The following is an 18,501-nucleotide window of genomic DNA, read 5'->3' as shown; positions in this document are numbered from 1 at the left end:
GCCGTCTGGATTCTCCTTTTCAAGTCCCTGAGACAAATAAACTTGAAGCTCATTTAGATGTGAAGTTTCATCATAATTTTCACCTTGAGACCCCCTGAACTCCGTCCAAGATTTAAGAGCTTTTAAGCCCGCAACTCTTTTAGAGGATTGTGAGCTAGACGAAGTAGGGGTTGGAATAGTTGGCCTAGCATGCTCTAAGGCAAGTTGATAAGCATTATAAACTGTTTGAGCGTTAATCTTAATTGAAGCTTTTGCATCTGCAAGTGTCGCAATTTCCTCATTTGAAAGATCTAAAGCCTTATAAATATTTGAATACCAAAAATGAGGACCTCCCAATTTCATTGTAGGATTTAGCATTGCAGCAAGACCATAAATAGGAGGGATAGGAAAAAAATATTTTTTAAACTTTTGTTTCATTTCATTTATAGCAAGTTCATAAATATCCCCACCCTCACTAAATTCAACAAACAAATCAGATAGTGCTGCAATATAAACTAAACAGTTTGAAATAGTAGGATAATATTGCCCAGAAAATGCATTTGTTGCAATTTGAAAATGTTCTAAAAAATCTAAAAGAATTTTAACATTAGTCCAATCTTGAGTGGTAAGCATTTCATCATCATCTTCACCACCTACCCGAGAATTAAACGTTGCATTAATTGGGTTTCTATATTCATATGCTACTACTAAACTTTCGTACATACAATTCCATCTAGTCGGGCAAGGTTTAGGAACCTTTCTTTCTCTAAGGCCATATTCATCACATTTTTTAAAATACTCTCTAAGTCTACTTCTACGGTTTGAATAAAAAAGCCAATTAAGAGCCATTCTAACCTTTTCAATTTCTATGTTTAATATTCGCATACCATCACCGACAATTAAATGATAAATATGACAAATACATCTAACATGGAAAATATTAGTAAATGCAGGATTTAGTGTTGTTGTAAGCATGCCTATAGCACTGGTGTTACTAGAAGCATTATCCATTGAAATTGCCATTATTTTATCGCTAAAGCAAAAATATCTACAAATATCTGCAACAGTGTTAGCTATAAACTTACCTGTGTGACGCGAATTAATTATTCTATATGCAATTATGCGTTTTTGCATTATCCATTCCTCATCTATCCAATGACTTGTAACAGTTAGGTAATCACAATCATTACCACTTCTACCAATATCAGTAGTAATAGAAATCCGATTAGGTATATGAGTAAATAAATAACGCAAATATTGTTCATATTCATGTTTGAATTTATAAATATCACTCTTAACTGTTGCGCGAGGCCAACCTTTATAAGTAGGATTAAACACTCTTCTAATATAATGAACCCAATTAGGATTAGAAGCAAAAGTATAAGGTAAGCACATAACAGTAATCATCTTTGCTAATTCTTCACGATCTCTATTTGGATCGTAATATAAAATACCTCCAGTGACAGTGTTAATTCCTGGTTGAACTAGATTTGAACCTGTACTAGGGTTAACCGCAGAATCTACACTTGTCCCCTCTAGATGCGCTTTCATTTGAAAAAATCTAGCCTTATCTCTAGGGTGTGTTTTTATGTGCCTAGTCAAACTACCTGTGCCGCTACGGTCTCCTACATATTTATGCGACATTAATTTCCCACAAGTTTTACACTTAGCCTTATTTTTTTCTCTTACTTGAGTAAAAAAATTCCAAACTAATGATGTTTCTAAGCGTTTAGCAGGTTCTCTATTAAAAGTAGGAGTTTCTACAGGTGGGTCGACCGGTGCATCACTTGGGTTATTAAGAGGACTAGTAGGTGTATCATCTAAATCCGGTGCTTGAGTTTCATCATCATCCTCATTTTCCTCATTATTTTCTAAGATGGTTTCATTAGGATAAAGAGCATTCATAATTTCATCATCTAATCTATCACCTGGTGCAACATTATGATAAAATTCACTATCGGTAAATTGAAAACAAGGGTGATCACTATCAAGAATTACGGAAGGAGGAGGACGTCTAGGTTGGCGACTACTTTCAACTTGCTTATCTTTTCTAGGTCGGGGAGCCGGGGGAAGGGTAGTTGGTTGGCCACTACTTTCACCGGTTTTATCTTTTCCTTTACCAAACATTTTTTTCAAAGTAAATGCCATATTAATTATAATTATGCAAACTAAACCACACAAAAATATATTCTAAAAACGTAAGAGTTGAAACGAGTTTACCGGATTGCCGAACAACTTCTTGAAAATTGAAAATCGTTGAACACTTGAAAACTTCAATTCAACAACTTCACAATTTTTCACGAAATTTCAACAATAAATTAAGTAATTGTAGTAGAGAGATTGAGAGAGATTGAGATATATTGATAGATATTGATGAATTGGTGAATAAAAATGAAAGAATGAGGAGGTATTTATAGTTGAGAAATGGGGAAAAGTGTAATTATATAAAGTTTGGGGTTAAAATAAAGTTTGGGGGCCAAATGGTCATTTTTTAAACTTAAAAAATGGTCATATTTTCAGCCCAAATGGCTAGATTTTAAATATGGCCGTTGGAGATTTTTTTTTTTAAAAAAAATAGCCGTTGGGCCCGCCAGGACCGGCCCAGGCCCGCCTGCCGGTCCCGGGCTAAACGGTCCCGGGCTTGTGGGCTCAACCATGGAGACCAGCCCGTGACGGGCTCAGGAGGCCCACCAAGACCGGCCCACCCAGGACCGGCTCACCAGGCCCACCAGGCCCGTTAGGACCGCGGGCCCGGTCCGGTCTGGTTCAGGCCCGGCCCACCGAGCAGCATTAGCCGTTCGTGAGTTCTTGTGGGAACACCTATATCGTGGTAGCAGTTGATTATGTGTCGAAATGGGTCGAAGCCGTCGCTTTTCCCAACAATGAAGCTCGAAGTGTGGTGGTGTTCTTGAAAAAGAGTATCTTCACAAGGTTTGGCACTCCACGTGCTATCATTAGTGATGGTGGTTCTCATTTTTGCAACCGGGCTTTTGATCCATTGCTTGCCAAGTATGGTGTAAATCACAAGGTGACCACTCTTTATCATCCTCAAGCGAGTGGCCAAGTTGAGGTTTCTAACCGAGAGATCAAGAGTATTTTGTCCAAAACTGTCAATGCCAATAGGACCGATTGGTCGAAGAAACTAGATGATGCTCTTTGGGCCTATCTTACAGCTTACAAGACCCCGGTTGGTATGTCTCCATACCGGTTGGTGTTTGGGAAAGCTTGTCATCTTCCGGTGGAATTGGAGCATAAGTCTATGTGGGCCTTGAGAAAATTGAACTTAGAATGGGATGTCACTGCGAATCTCCAGGTTGAGCAACTTAATGAGCTAGACGAGTTTATATTTCATGCCTACTCCAGCGCGTCCTTGTACAAGGACAAGATGAAGTACCTTCACGATAAGTATGCTCGAGGGAAGGAATTCAAAGTTGGTGACATGATTCTTCTTTTCAACTCCCGGTTGAGGTTATTCCCGGGAAAGCTTAAGTCTAAGTGGAGTGGTCCATTTGAAGTTGTTGGTGTAACCCCATTTGGAGCTATTGATCTCAAAAACAAAAATGGTGAAGTTTTCCGGGTCAATGGACATCGTGTTAAGCATTACTTGGGAAAGTTTGATGACACCCCATGTGGTGGCACTCATTCATTTGAAGTGACTTTGATGGTAACATGCGTCGTGCCGCAACGTTAAATCAGGCGCTTCTTGGGAGCCAACCCATGTCTTTTTCTTTCTTTTTTGATTTCTGTTGTAGATTAGGATTTTTGAGCTAATGGTTTGTGAGATGTTGCAGGAATTGTGATTGAACCAGTGCAAAACAACTGTGCAAAAAGTGCACAGTCTCTGAACAGTGACCGTGCGGCCGCAATCACACTTTGTGCGGTCCGCACTGACCAAAGAAAATATTGCCAAGTTTCTGAAGATGGCTAGTGCGGCCGCGTCCTTGCTTGTGCGGTCCGCACCGGTGAAGGCCAAGAATGATCAGTCTCTGAACTGCGTTCATGCAGCCGCATCCCACTTTGAGCGGCCCGCGTGGTTCTCAGGCGGCTGCAACCCGTCTTATGCGGTCCGCATGCCTTCGTTTCAGCACTAGGTAAATGGTAAAGTCCCAGTGCTGCCCGCAGTCGTGTTCACGCAGCCGCACTAGACGGTAAGTGATGGGCCCCACTGAGTTTCCTATAAATAGACCATTAGGATCTTCATTAGAACTTTTCGCCAAAATTAACCCCTGAGCCCTAAAAGTTACTGTTCACATTCAGAGACCCCTTTTAGTGTTAATATCAAGAGCATTTCTTCGCTTTCCTAGTAACATATCTCTCACATTAGTCTTTACTTAGTATTAATTTAAACTTTATACATGTTTCCCTAGTCATAACTTCTTCGTTTTTCTTTTTTGTTCTTCGTCGTTTCATGATTAGGATAGTTTTATATTGTTCTTGTTGTTCTTTGAAATGATGGGCATGTTATAAATGAGTAGGGACAAAGTAGGATGCTAAAACGTAAAAGACTTGAGTTTTTTGTAAAACCCTAATTGCCCCTGTAATGAAAGCCCAGCGCAGTCGCACTCCCTGATTATGCGGTCCGGTCCGCATGCCTTTTACGCGGCCGCATCATTTTGTTACGCGGTCTGCGTAAGCCTTGAGCCTCAAGGTTGATACTTCCCAGCGCGGCTGCACGCCTTGTTTGTGCGGTTTGCTCCCTGCCCCAGGCGGCCGCATCCCATATTTGCGTGGTCCGCGTGGGTGAGGTTCATAGGGCACCAATTTTTAATAGTATGGCCAATGCGGCCGCATGACCAGTTTGTGCGGACCGCGTTGGCCCCCACGCGGCCGCACCCCTTGTTCATGCGGTCTGCATGGTTCCTAATCAGAGAGGTGTTCATTTCCCAATTTGGTCAGTGCGGTCCGCATGCCTTGTTTGTGCGGTCCGCACTGCTATCACCTGTTCTCTGTTTGTGTTTCTGTTCTGTACTTAAACTCTGCAATTGCCTGAACTAACAATGTTAGAATTATTTGTGTGTAGGAAATGGTGAAACAATGAGGGCGTGGATCTAAACAACCCGGACGATGAGCTGACCCTTCCCGGGGAGGTAAAGTAAATTTGAAGAAACTCACTCCCCAACCAAAGCTAAAAACAAGAAAGCAGGTGATGAGTGATGAAGAGCAGCCGGGGAGTGAGTACCTCCCCTCCCAGGATGTTAAACTGATTCGGGGAAAGCCTTCGCTGGCCCAGCTAAAGCTTCAACTGTTATACAACTTGAGTCGTCTGAGGGCTTAGAAGTAGGCAGTGCCAAATACTCCACCTCCCCCACATCTTCAGAATCCAGGGAGGGTGCAGAAGATAAAAACAAAAGTGATGAGGAGGTCCCGGACAATGGGGTACTTAGAGTTGGGGATTGAAAGAACTAGAAACCCAATTGTATGGTAGGACAGATTTGTCAGCGAAGTGGCCTTTCATAAATTCCGAGAAGTGTGGCCCAAGAAGAAGGTGATTCCAGAAAGAAGAGTAGTCACCCGGGATTTATTACCCTACCTTCTCCGAGTCCATGAACAATTTCTTACTAGAGTGGGGTGAGATTTCTTTAAAGATGAGCTGGTCGATGCAAATGAACATATGGTGAAGGAATTATACAGCAATGTGGCCCACACAAAAGAAGGGTCAATTGCAACCAAAGTGCAAGATAAGAAGATAGTGTTCTCGGGAGAGGCATTGAACGAATATTTGGGTTTCAATGAGGAGGATGACTCTTTGTACAGAGAGACGTTAGCGTTGAAAGAGGAAGCTCGTCCTTGGGTGTCACAGTTCTTAGCTCAGCCGGGTACTGTTCCGGAGTGGATTCAGGTGGGGAAGAAAATACTGCGAAAGGACCTCAATTTTGAGGCGAGAGGATGGTTAACTTTTGTATGCAACAGGTTGGACCCTTCGTCCCATGACCAGACCATTCCAATTGCCCGAGCGGTTCTCATTGCATCCATCATGGCAGGTTTCCCCATCAATGTGGGGAATGTTATGTACAGTGTGATCATATCCATTGGAATTGATACAGAAACTACCCCTACCCAAACACCCTAACAATGTACTTTGAAGATGCAAAGGTGAAAAAATACCCCTTCGATGTTGGAGTCCGGCCGGTGTCCCTGTTCTCATGGTTTAATATTCAGGGGTCAGACAACCCGAAGGGGGATAAGAAGGGAAAAACATCCACCTCTGCCCCGACTGGCCAGTCTGAAGAGCCAGTTGCGGTAGAGGCCTCTATTGAGCCACCTACTCCTACTGCCACAACTGTTCCGGACATCCCATCCTCCTCTGCAGGTCCCAGTTCTTCAACTGGCCCAGTGGTTCCCACATCCAAATCCAACCCCCTCACGGCCCAACAGTTAGCAAAGACATTGGCCAGTTTGAACAACTGGATGTCAGTCTCGACATCCAAGTTGTCCACTTTGGCTACCACAGTTGCAGCCTAGTCTGTTCCAGCCACTGTTAAGATTCCTCAGTCTATTGAGGAGACATTGAAGACACTCCTGGCCAACCAGGAGAAGATTTTGGCTACTCAGGCTGCCTTGACAAAGGCAGTTGATGCACAGGGCAAAGCTCTAAAGGAGCTTCTCAGAGAACACAAGAAGATGAGAAAATCCCGGGCATCTAAGGAAGAGGTGAAAGAGCTCCGAGCTGAGGTTGATAAGCTAAAGGCAGACCAGCTGCCTTTAGACTTGTTCTTTGATGAGTCAGCACCTCTACCAGCAGTAGTTGTATCGGAGCCACAATAGGAGGAGGAGCCTAAGCACCCAAGGAAGAAGAGGAAGCTTCCTAGCACTGAGGGTATTATGATAGAGGTAGCACAGGTTCAGGAGGATACTTTCAGTACTCCACCAGATGTTCAGCCGGTCCATGACCCGGCCCCTGTCCCAGCAGCAGAGCAGCAGCAGGACGGGAACCAGTCTGAGGTTCCCACCAGTACAGAGGACCAGGGGACCACTGATCAGCCCATGACGACGGATCAGGCTTGAGGAGCCACTCTATATCCTTTCTCTATTTATATGCTTATTTTGGTAGTTGGCATTGGGGACAATGCCAACTTTTATTCATGGGGGTGCGCCCTATTATTTGTATTTTGATGGTTGATACATTTGAGATGACTGTACATATTTATTTGACTCTTAGCTTATGTTGCTAGTTGATAGTTGGCCTGTACATAACTTTTCATTCTAGTTACTTTTCTACTTTATGTACATATTCATTCCCCTCCATTGTATATTCTACTCCCCTATTGTACATATTCATTCGGTTTTTCTATTTTCGTTAAAAAAATTCGTTTTTAGTTTCATAGCAGGCTCGTAACCTTTTTGTTTTGTGTTGGCGTTTGCAATAAGCCCTTGGTTTTCTTAATTCCACGGTTCTTTCTAAGGGTAGAGTGTTGTGCGAATCGGGTGGCTCTTCCCAATGAGAGATAGCATGACAACCTTTTTAAGGGTTTGAGTCCGATTTTGATTTTTCTTTTTTTTTTATTTTCAAGTTTTGCAGTCAAAGGTACCTCAGGCAAAGCTTCACTTGGGCCTAACACATTTGCCTTTGATCCCATGGTCAAAGACATAATGTTGTGCTTAGGATGGTGAAAGTCATGGCCTTGAGACTCTTGTGTTGACCAAACAGTCATCATGTGGTCGTATTGGACCATTGTGCGCTTGAATCATAACTAAGGTCGTTGTGGGCCCTCGACTCGATATCTTTAGCAATCCTTGAGTGTGTGTGGTCAGAATTCGATTTGCGAGTCCAAGTCCCGAGCCGATGGTCTAGAACTTGCCCCGAATGTTTGTTGAGGCGAAATGTTAGGTGAAATTTGGCTTGAGAAGTGATTGTAGGCTCTCCTTGATCCAAAATGCTAAGATTGAACAATTCCATGACCTACCAATGAAATGATCCCTAGTTAACCCTTTTGAGCCTTGAACCTTCTTCTTTCAAGAACCAAAGCTACAAACCTATACCTGTTCTTAATGATACCCTCTCTTGTCACCCTAATCTTCCCTTGAGTAGATGGCAAATATCTAAGTTTGGGGGGAGACAAGAAAGGAAACAATGTGGTAAAAGGTACAAAAGCAAAAAAGAAAAGAAAGGTAATGAAAAAAAAAGATAAGACAAAAAGAAAGACCTAATTGAATAAGGCCAAAAGGGGGATTCAAAGAAAACAAAAGTGAAAAAGGGTGTGGAAAAAGTAGAAAAAGGAGAAATGTGTTGAATTGCATAAGAAAGAGTGACAATGTGTCTCTCTAACCCCTTGAAAAAGAAGTGAATACTCAAATGAGTCAAGAAAGTGTGCCAAAATGAATCAAAAGAAGTGTTTAAGGGAAAATTGAACCCACTTGAACAAATATATGTCCTACCCTTATCCAAAAGCCTTCACAATGACTCCACAAAAGCCCTACATGATTTTGAGTTGAAGGGAACCTACATTAGTGGATACTTACATAAGGGGCAAACATATGGTACTTAGAGCCGGACTTGTGGCCTCTTCCTTGAGAGAGATGAGTGAAAATCCATCAAACTTGGTTGTGTGTCAATACTTTAAAAGGTGAGGTTCACTTAGGAAGAGTTGAAGATGTGTGAGTTTGGGTTCCACAATGGCCAAAGTAATTGAGAAAAGTTCTTTGATGAAATGTGTCAACTCTTGATGCTTTTGTGTCACACTTGATCCACAAATTTTCAAAGTTTAAATGTGTTAATGATGCATTCTCATTGAGGGCAATTGTTAGTTCCAATTTATGCTTGTTGAGGTTAGTTTAGGATAAGCTGAAACTGCTTGGATGTTGCCTTTGAGGGGTGGGTCTTGTTTTGTTTGCTTGAGGACAAGCAAAGGTTAAAGTTTGGGGGAGTTGATAAGTAGGATTTTAACATGTTTTATACCCATACTTGCTTGCGCTTTGAGTGTAATTTGCTACAAAATAGTCCCAAAATGCTTACAAATTGTGCTTGATTGCAGGTTTGAGCTATAACGTGACAAATCGTCAAAGATCGGCTCAAATCGGAGTGAAACCTGCTCAAGTGTCAAAGATCATTAAAGTAAGGACATTCAGAACGTGGTGCGGACCGCACCATCATGTCATGCAGCCGCACCATAGGAGTTCAGAGACTGTGAAACTACAAGTCAAGCTCATGCGGCCGCGTCCCACTTTATGCGGCCCGCATCTCACTCATGCGGCCGCACAATCTTGCTATGCGGTCGCGTCCAAGAAGTTCAGAGAGTGTCATACTCCAGAAGCAAACCACGCAGTCGCGTCCGACTTCATGCGGCCCGCGGCCCTCTCCATGCGGCCGCACTCTATGGTCATACGGCCCGCATCAGTGAAGTTCAGAGAAGCTGCCAAAACTATTCATGATCACCAGTTTTCATGCGATCGCATTCCAACTTTGTGCGGTCCGCACTACCCCCGCAGGGGCAGTTTTGTCCAGTTTTTCCAGTCCACTATATATAGAATATTTTACCATTTTTAGGTTAAGCTGGGTACATCTGATAGCTGCTGCACTCGTGAGACTTATGTTTTGGCCTATCTTGGGCATTTTTAGCTTAGTTTCATCATAGATTATTGTAGTTTAACATTAGCAATTAATTGATATGGTTGTTTAATCTTCTATTTCTTCATTTTCTTCTTTAGCTATGTCTAGCTAAACCCATTAGCTAGGGTTATGGCTCAACCCTAGTGTGGGTAATTAATGGGTGTAGCTTCTTAATGATAGATTGATATTGGGTGTTTGTTATTTGGGTTAATTTTATGGTTTAATTAAGGATTGTTGGTTGCAAACATTGATTCTAGCTTAGTGAGTCTTGACTCTTCTTGAGAAAGAGAGTCTATGACCCCAAAATTGACCAAACAAGGAATTGGGGTGGACCCATGAGAAATGGTAGTTCTAATTAACGAGTTAAACTTCGAGAGAGTAATCACCCTACTTGAACCCTAGTTGCTTGGTCTAATTGGCCTACCCAATTGGTCTCGAAAGAGTCAATTAGGCAAAATCGCTCTCTCTACCGAGAGGTGTGAGAGTGGGTATAATTGTGCAACGGTTATAACATTGATCCCAAATATGTCAATCTATTATTAGTAGTCTCTACCCGTTAGTTAACCACCTAGGTGATGCCACGACCCTAGTACCTTTTTCTATATTAATCATAACTTAGAACATCTCCCTTTAGCATAAATTGGCTTAAACTTGTAGTTGATACAATTAGGAATCGACCCAAAAAATGATAGAAGTACAATTAGGAGCAAACACGCATTCCTAGTCTGAACAAAATACGCAACTCCATTCCAAGCTCCCTGTGGAAATTGACCCCGATACCACTATTCAGGTAAAAGTCTTAGCGCCCGCTCTTCCTACCGTTGCGTAAGGTTGAGTTTGCCGCGAATAATAACCCTTTTTAGAATGTACAGGATTGACTGAGTTTGCTTGTATTTGGGTGCTTTGTGGAGCTTTTGATTGATAAACTGGCTCCACGTAGGGTTTCTCATGTCCCGACCCAAAATAAGACCAGTAACATTGGGCCGCCGGACCTTTATCGTGAAGACGTGGGTGGTGTTTTTGTTCTTCATAGTGGTTTTTGAGGCGAGGCTTGACCGAGGGCTGGCGGATTTTTAGGGGTGTCGATGGTTGCTTCTCGAACGCAGTTTTCGAGTAGAGATCTGCCTGCATTAGGATCATCTAGATTGATATCGGGGGATTATTCCGTATGAGCGTAAGTTTAAGATACAACTGTATTTGCTGGCAGGCTTCCTTTGGCGGAGGCCTTTGTGTGTTGATCTTGTGTTGGCGAAGGCGTTGTTGGACTTTTGGGGCTTTATATTAACATGATGGAGGCTTCGGGGATTGGCTGTCACACCAGTGCCGGGTGCGATGCTGATGGTTAGTGCCTTTGGTAGTTTTTGAATTTGTCGTCGTTCTTCTTACATGCGATGTGATGCTGCTTTCACTTCCTTGGGGGTCATCGGAATCTACCTTTAATAGCTACTTTATTTGGGGAAGGTAGAGACTGGGCTCGTATGAATCGTTCCTCCCAGGTATTGGTGCCACACCTTCAAAACCTTTGTCAGTTGTTTGAATGGGTGAAAGGATGTCTTTTAGGCGGTACGGCCTGCGCTTTGCGGGCTTTATCTATAATGATGGCAAATTCAGCAGCCGTCCTTTCCTTTCTCCGTCGTGGGTGTTGTTGGTGTCGGATGGTCTTTTGGGAGTGTAGACGTGCCCCTCCTCCGGGGGGTCGTAGTTTTTTAGGCGGGCAATGATGATAGGGAGATGTGTGATGTGACAGAGCCTTTTATCTAGGCGAGTCCATTTTACGCCTCCGAGGGGAATGCATCGATTGAGGTGGGTGTTTCCGGAGCCCTTGATTCCTGGGCGACGAGCCCAAACTATGGGGCTATTAGGTGGAGCAGGTAGCTTCCTGTAGTACGCGCTCCGCCACATTCTGCCCTTAGAGCTAACCCCCCCTTTATATCAACTGTAGAAAAAGTAAAGGTTTCGAAGTACCTTAAGGGCGACGTCAACTTTGTCAGAGCGGCTTGTGGGGAGCTAAGGGCCCAAGTGTAGGCTCAAGCTTCTGAGGGGACGAATATCTTGGACAAGGTCTTTGCCTTTCGAGGTCCAACACCCTTTGTGGCAGCGCCAAAGTTTAGCCGGGTATGACTGGGAACTTCGAATTTGATCTTTAGAGCCGAGATAATTTGAGGCTCGGGCTGAAGTGACACTAAGCCGAACCAAGGCGAGTCAGGAGATGGCGATTCATATGAAAGGTGCTATCGATGCCCAAACCAAACTCCAGCGAGCCCTCAGTCGAGAGAAGAGGATTGAGAGATTTGTTCGTCGCAGGTCCCGAGGAGAGGTACTTGAGTAGGTTGGTGCAAAGGGCTCCTTTTTCCCGAAGGAATTGGCTTGAGCTAGGGGAATAACGGTGGCGCTTGGTCACTTCTTGCTGAAGTTGCGGAGGGCGATTTTTGACAAGCCATATCCCTTTTTTAGCGTAGAGTATAGATTTTGCTATTTTTTGTCGCTTCGTTTATGATATATGTGGAATATGCCTGTAGATGAAAAGTGCGCCTTTTTGGCGTATGCAATTTTATAAGAAGGAATTTTGAAGTTTTGTTTCTTCTGTACCTTTTTCTTTGTTATTGCTTTCGACCGGGCTGGCTGGTTTTGATGTTCGACAGGATCCTCGTAGGTCTAAAACTGATCGAGCAAACCGAGGATTTTTAAGCATGATTTTTGATGTGAGAAGGTGTCGGGGCCTCCATGCTTGGTCCGGCTGTCTAGGAATGGTCCCCGAGTTGCATGGTGGCTCGCGCTTCAATCGACCCTTGGGCTCTTTCCTGCCTTCGTGGGCGAATGATGATGGCTTTTGTGCTTTTGGGTCGAAGTGACCTTATGGGCGCTTGGTTCGGATGTTTACTCGGCTGGAGATAGTGACATTCATGTCGTGCCCTTAGGCATATTGTAGCTTTTGGGTTCAGTCTTCGAGTCACGTTGCGATTCAAGTTGTAATCGACTCGTATATTTCCTTGAGATTTTGGTTGGCGATTGTGGCATTTATGCCATGCCCTTAGGCATATTACAGCTTTTGGGTCCAGTCTTTGAGTCGCGTTGCGATTCAAGCTGTAATAAACCAGTAAATTTTCATGATTCTCTGGCCGGCGATAGAGACATTTATGTCGTTTGGTCGTTTGAGACCTTTTAGTATGTATCCTAGAGGCTTTGCATAGTTAACTATTTTGGATTTGGTCTACGAATCAGGTTACGGTTCGATCTCATTTTAATCCTCAATTTATCAACATTTTTTAGCTGGCGACAGTGGCTCTTACGCTGTTTGGTCGTAGAGACCTTTCAATATGAGGCCCTAGGCTTGCTTAGCTAGCGACAATGGCTCTTACGCTGTTTTTGCCCTTGGGCTTTTTGTAGGCTTTGATTCCGCTCATTAAGGTCTTTTTATAATATTTTTGCCTGACCCGTCGTCGGTTCTAGAGGAACCTCGATTTCAAGTCATTGTTGGCGATATTTCGATCACCTAGTAAGGTTCATATCTCGTAGGTCGAGTAGATCAACGCTCTTGCGTTTTGGAGCCAACGTTGTCGGAGCTCGTTTTTTGCCTGTGGAGGGAAGCCTGTTTTAACTGGTTCTTTCCGAAGTACATTCGGAGCAGTGGCCTGTGATTTTTTTGTGACAGTTGGGCGTCCCCGAGTTACGTTATTTTGGCTGTATCAGCCGTTTTGACCGTAGTCATATGCGTGTGGCCGTAGCCATTTTTTATCCCTAGTGATAGTTTAGGCATCTACATCGAGGGTATGCCCTTTAGGGATTCTTACAAATGCGATGTATAGCCCAAACTTTGGGATTTTTCATGCTTGTTGAGGTTTTACAGTTTGTCATGCCTATTGAGGTCTTACAGTTTGTCATGCCTATTGAGGTCTTACATCTCGTAGAATAGATCTGGTTATGTCGAGGTTTCCTACTAGGGTCTTACAGTTTCGGATTTTCCAGTGCATGGCGATTGGCGACAGTTCCCGAGTCATCGGGTTTTTTTAAGCTTGAATACCGCTTCTCATGAACTTAGAGTTTGTATTGTGAGAGCTTCGTGAGCCCGGAGTTCCGACCCTGGGGTCATATGGGCGCTGATCTGTTCAAGTCTCCGAGTATCTCGGGATGTATCTGGCGAAGAGGTTTTTGTCGAGAGTATACTGCGACTTTCCCCTTTTGGGAGATATTTTCCAATCCATTGGCACAATACGTGTATTGTTGTGCTGAGTCAACCTATTTTTGGTCGAGTGTGGCGATTTTCTGTTGCCTTACTCCGAGAAGGAGCCTTTCTCTTTTTTCATGGGGGAGAAAATGGATATTTTTTTGATTACCCGATACAATGATACATGCTTCCGCTCTGGTAGGATCTGGTTACATTGGCCGTTTGGCCTTATACGTTGTCTCCCCGTAGGAACTTTTGCTTTGGCATTTCTCCACTTCCTTTGAATTGGGTGGCTCCCAGGGGGAATGCCCCTCGTCGCTTGCAAGTTGGCCGTAAGGGTAGCTTCGATCAATTCTGTGGAGTTTTCCCCTTTAGCCAGCTTTGAGTCGTTGCCTCGTTAAAAACCTTGCCTGTAAAAACCCTTCTTTTTTGGGATGAAAAACTCAATCAAAGGAAAAGAGTACAACGGGTGTGCTTTGGGGATCTCGAGGCCTCCTGATAGTGTTAGTGTCCCGATATCTCGGGTTGAGTGCCTGCACGAGGGTTAGTTCTTAATCCGAAATAAAACAAAAGGAGTGGATGTATTTTGAAATGAGATAGGCTGGTGGCGCCTTGTTAGAAAATCCTGTCGGCAAGGGACTTATTTCGGGGTACAAGCCCGATTGTGGGAAAAAGAGTGTGTTGCTTGCTCGAGGGTCCCCGTGGGGTTTCGTGATCGGATACCCTGACACTAATACCGCTTGAGCATCGACACATTCCAGTTGCTTGGGAACTTCTCGCCTTCCATGGTGCCAAGCTTATAGGAGCCTTTGCTAACTATCCCGAGGACACGGTACGACCCTTCCCAATTCTGGGCTAGTTTCCCTTCATTGGGGTTTCGGGTGTTGAGAGTAACCTTTCTTAGGACCAAGTCTCCGATTCCAAAATATCGGAGGCTCGTCCTCTTATTGTAGTATCTTCCAATTTTCTGCTTTTGGGTGGACATCCCAACTAGGGAGGCCTCCCGTCTTTCATCGAGCATCTCGAGGGCCGTTGCCATGGCCTCGTGATTTGACTCTTTGCTGGCATGCCGGAATCTGGCGCTTGGTTCCCTGACCTCTACTAGTATTAGTGCTTCAGTACCATACACTAGAGAGAAAGGTGTCTCCCCTGTGCTTGATTTTGGAGTTGTCCGATATGCCCATAGTACCTCGGGCAGCGTTTCTCGCCATTTCCCCTTGGCGCTTTCTAATTTTTTCTTCAGGTTTTGAATGATCGTCTTATTTGTGGGCTCGGCCTAACCGTTCGCATATGGATGATATGGTGTTGAAAGAATCCTTTTGATTTTGTTGTCCTCAAGGAACTGTGTTACCTTGCTCCCTATGAATTGCCTTTCGTTGTCGCATGTTATTTCGGATGGTATCCTGAACCGGCATATGACGTGTTCCCATATAAAGTTTATGACTTCCTTCTCTCTTATTTTTTGATGGCCTGCGCTACTGCCCGAGTGGCTTGTGAGGATTTTTGACTAAGTAAGGCCGAGAGCCTATGTTGTGAGGAAACATTAGATACTGATTATGAGGTCGAGGGCCTGAGATATGTACGCCACGAGATGGCTTGATTGATATGAAGTTGAGGGTCTAGTGATGATGCCACGAGGTGGCTTGATATTGCGCTTGGGCTGTAAGGGGCCCCTCCAGGAGTCTGTACACCCCCAGCGAGCGCGGGTACCCATTGTGATGTGAGATTGAGCCCGAGGTGCTGGTATTGTTCTATGTGATTGCCCGAGGAGCTGGTACTGTTCTGAGATGTTGCCTGATGGGCGAATTTGTTGATACTGTGCCCGAAAGACGAACCTTTATGTGGTTACTTTTCATAATTGACTGTCAATTACCTGCTTAATCATTGAAAAATGATTTTCATGAAATTACATTTGAGATAAAGAATTTTACCTATCTTTAACCGATTTACTGATTTTACTTGGTTTTACTGCTTCATTATAGAATGCTTTGTGCCTTACGTGATTTATTGCTTACAGTATTTATTTACATTTGTTATTCATTTAGTTAGAGTACTCACTTTACTCCTTGCACCCCTGTGTGCAGATTCAGGCGTTGCTGATCCTGCCAGTGCGAGTTGAGAGCTCCCGGCGGACATTCGGAATTCCCGAGGTAGCTGCTTGACGTCTGCAGACCCGTCTTTCTCCCTCTTTATCATTTCTATCTCATATCAGACATTTGTAATAGTTGTAGACCTTTCAGACTTGTAGTAGGTTTTATAGATGCTCATGACTAGTGGCACCCCGGTTTCGGGCTGTGTTGGGGTGTTCTTCCGCGTATTTATGACATTATCTGCTACGTTAGATTATTTTATCATGTTTTAGACTGTTTTCCTATTGTTTAACTGTTTAACATCGAATTGGGGATAGTTGGTTGCCCTTGTCTTCACGAGAGGCGCCATCACGACTGGGTCCGGGTTTAGGGTCGTGACAGTATAATAGAAATTAAAGCATAAAAAATAAAGCACACATAAGTGAACATGAAAATGTGACGTTGAGCCTGAAAGTTTTAAGTTTTGGAATTTGTCTCATCCATAAACATTATATCATACGTTAGAAAAGAAAAATAAAACACTAACATTATTCCGAATTGAGAATTGTGACAAACAAAATAAAGCGAGAATACAAATTATTCACAAAACAAAATACTTTTTCAATTCATGAGTGAAGGAAGTTATTTCTTCTCTTTTAGAGATAACTTTTTTTTGATAAAGTAGATTTCTTAAAGATGTATTCTGCCAAATACTTACTCTTTTAATATTGTACCTGAGAATAGAAGAAAGAAGAAAAGAATGATTTCAAAGTTGTATTTGAAATGGAATTTATTTTTTCCCATATTAGAAAGAATCTCGTGTCAGCATAATGCATTTACTGAATACAACAACAACAACACAACCTATTGCGTTCTCACAAGTGGGGTCTGGGAGGGTAGAGTGTATGTAGATCTTACCTCTACTCCAAAGAATATAGGGAGAATGCCACGACCTAAAATCCTCTAAGGGTCGTGATGGCGTCGGACACCATTGCCAGGCAAGCCAACAACAAATAACTAGTAATTTCTCGTTTTAAATATTTCTAAAATTACTTATTTTATACATTTAAATAATAAGGAATAAATTTTCACTGAATAAATAATGATATCTTTAACAATTTCAAAATACTGACTACTTCCATAGACATTCCAGAACCTGGTGTCACAAGTACATGAGCATTTACTAGGGAATGAAATCAAATACAGTAACTGTCCAAGATACAAGTGGACAGAAATGAAAATACAGTATAATACTCTGAAGGGGACTCTACTGGCTGCGGGTCGTCTCGATAAATCTAGCTCACATAAGTCTCCGTATCAACCATGCCGCTATGCCACTAAGCCACTAGCCACATATGAACTTATGCAACAAAAATGCACAGAAAGTGTAGTATGAGTACGAAAACAATGTGTACCCAATGAGTATCCCATCTAATCTCGAAGATGTAGAGACGAGAGGTCGACTTCGACACTTACTAGTGATCCAATGATAATATAGTAAAAATGTGAGGAGATCAGGGATTTTTTATATTTAAAACAACAATTATAATTCATAAAGCCATATAGCGGGTAAACAACTTCCCCAAATAATAATAGATTTCCAAAGATTTACGTTTCATTATCTTTATCAATTTATCTCCAGACAGGAAAGGCAAATGTAAACATTTATAAATCTCAAGCAACAATACAAACATGCACATATCATGCCGAGGTCGTACGACCCGATCCAACATAAATGTAAAATATGCACTGTCGAGGGTCGAACGGTACGAACCATGGATGCATCTATTACCCCGCTCGTGAATCATCCATGCAACGCGGTCAACATAAAATAAACAGACACCCTACTCGCGAATCCTACATGTAACGTAGGTACACATAGAATCACATATTCAAACAGTTAATTAAGACTTCATTAGGGAACAACTATCCAAGGAAACTCCAAATTCTCCTTTTACCGATTTAAGAAAAATGAAGTTTAATCCTTTTAGTAATTCATTTACCAATTCGATAGAATTTAAGCAATCAACCGCCAATAGGATTACAAATATTTCCAAGTACAACATGCTTTTGGGTCCTAGACTACCCGGACAATAGCACAATAGTAGCTACACACGGACCCTCGTCACCTCGTGCGTACGTAGACCCCAGAAATAGGAGCACATAATCAATTAACTCACCTATGGGGACAATTCCCTCTTACAAGGTTAGACATGAGACTCACCTCACGCGGAAGATCCATAACCGGCATTCCACGCCCTTCTGAAAACTCGATCGATGTGCAATGCTCCAGAACTAGCCAATAATTATGCAAATTCATTAATATATGTCCAATTACTCATTACAATCCAATTTATAACAATTCCTAACCCCGATCGAAAAGTTGACAAAATTGCCCTCCGACCCATGTGCCCGGATTCCTAAATTTTTCGAAGATAAAGTTTACCCATGAACTCACGAACTCAACTATATGATTTTCTCTTAATTTCATACCCAAAATCGTGGTCAAAATTCAAGAGTATCAAATTTCTAGGTCTTCCTCAGAACACCAAATTTCCTTGTCTAAATCCATATATAAACCTTGTATTTACTCAAACGAGTAGAAATCACTTACCTCATGCTTGGTGATGAAAATGGCATTCCAAAGTTTCTCCAAAGTCGGCTCTCATGGAAGAAATGAAGTGAAAATGAGCCACAACTTTGATTTTAAAAGAACACTTCCCAGGAGACCCTTCTATGCG

Source organism: Nicotiana sylvestris, chromosome 7 (genome assembly GCF_000393655.2).
Source record: "Nicotiana sylvestris chromosome 7, ASM39365v2, whole genome shotgun sequence".
NCBI classification, from domain to species: domain Eukaryota; kingdom Viridiplantae; phylum Streptophyta; class Magnoliopsida; order Solanales; family Solanaceae; genus Nicotiana; species Nicotiana sylvestris.
Note: the sequence above shows the minus strand (reverse complement) of the source record.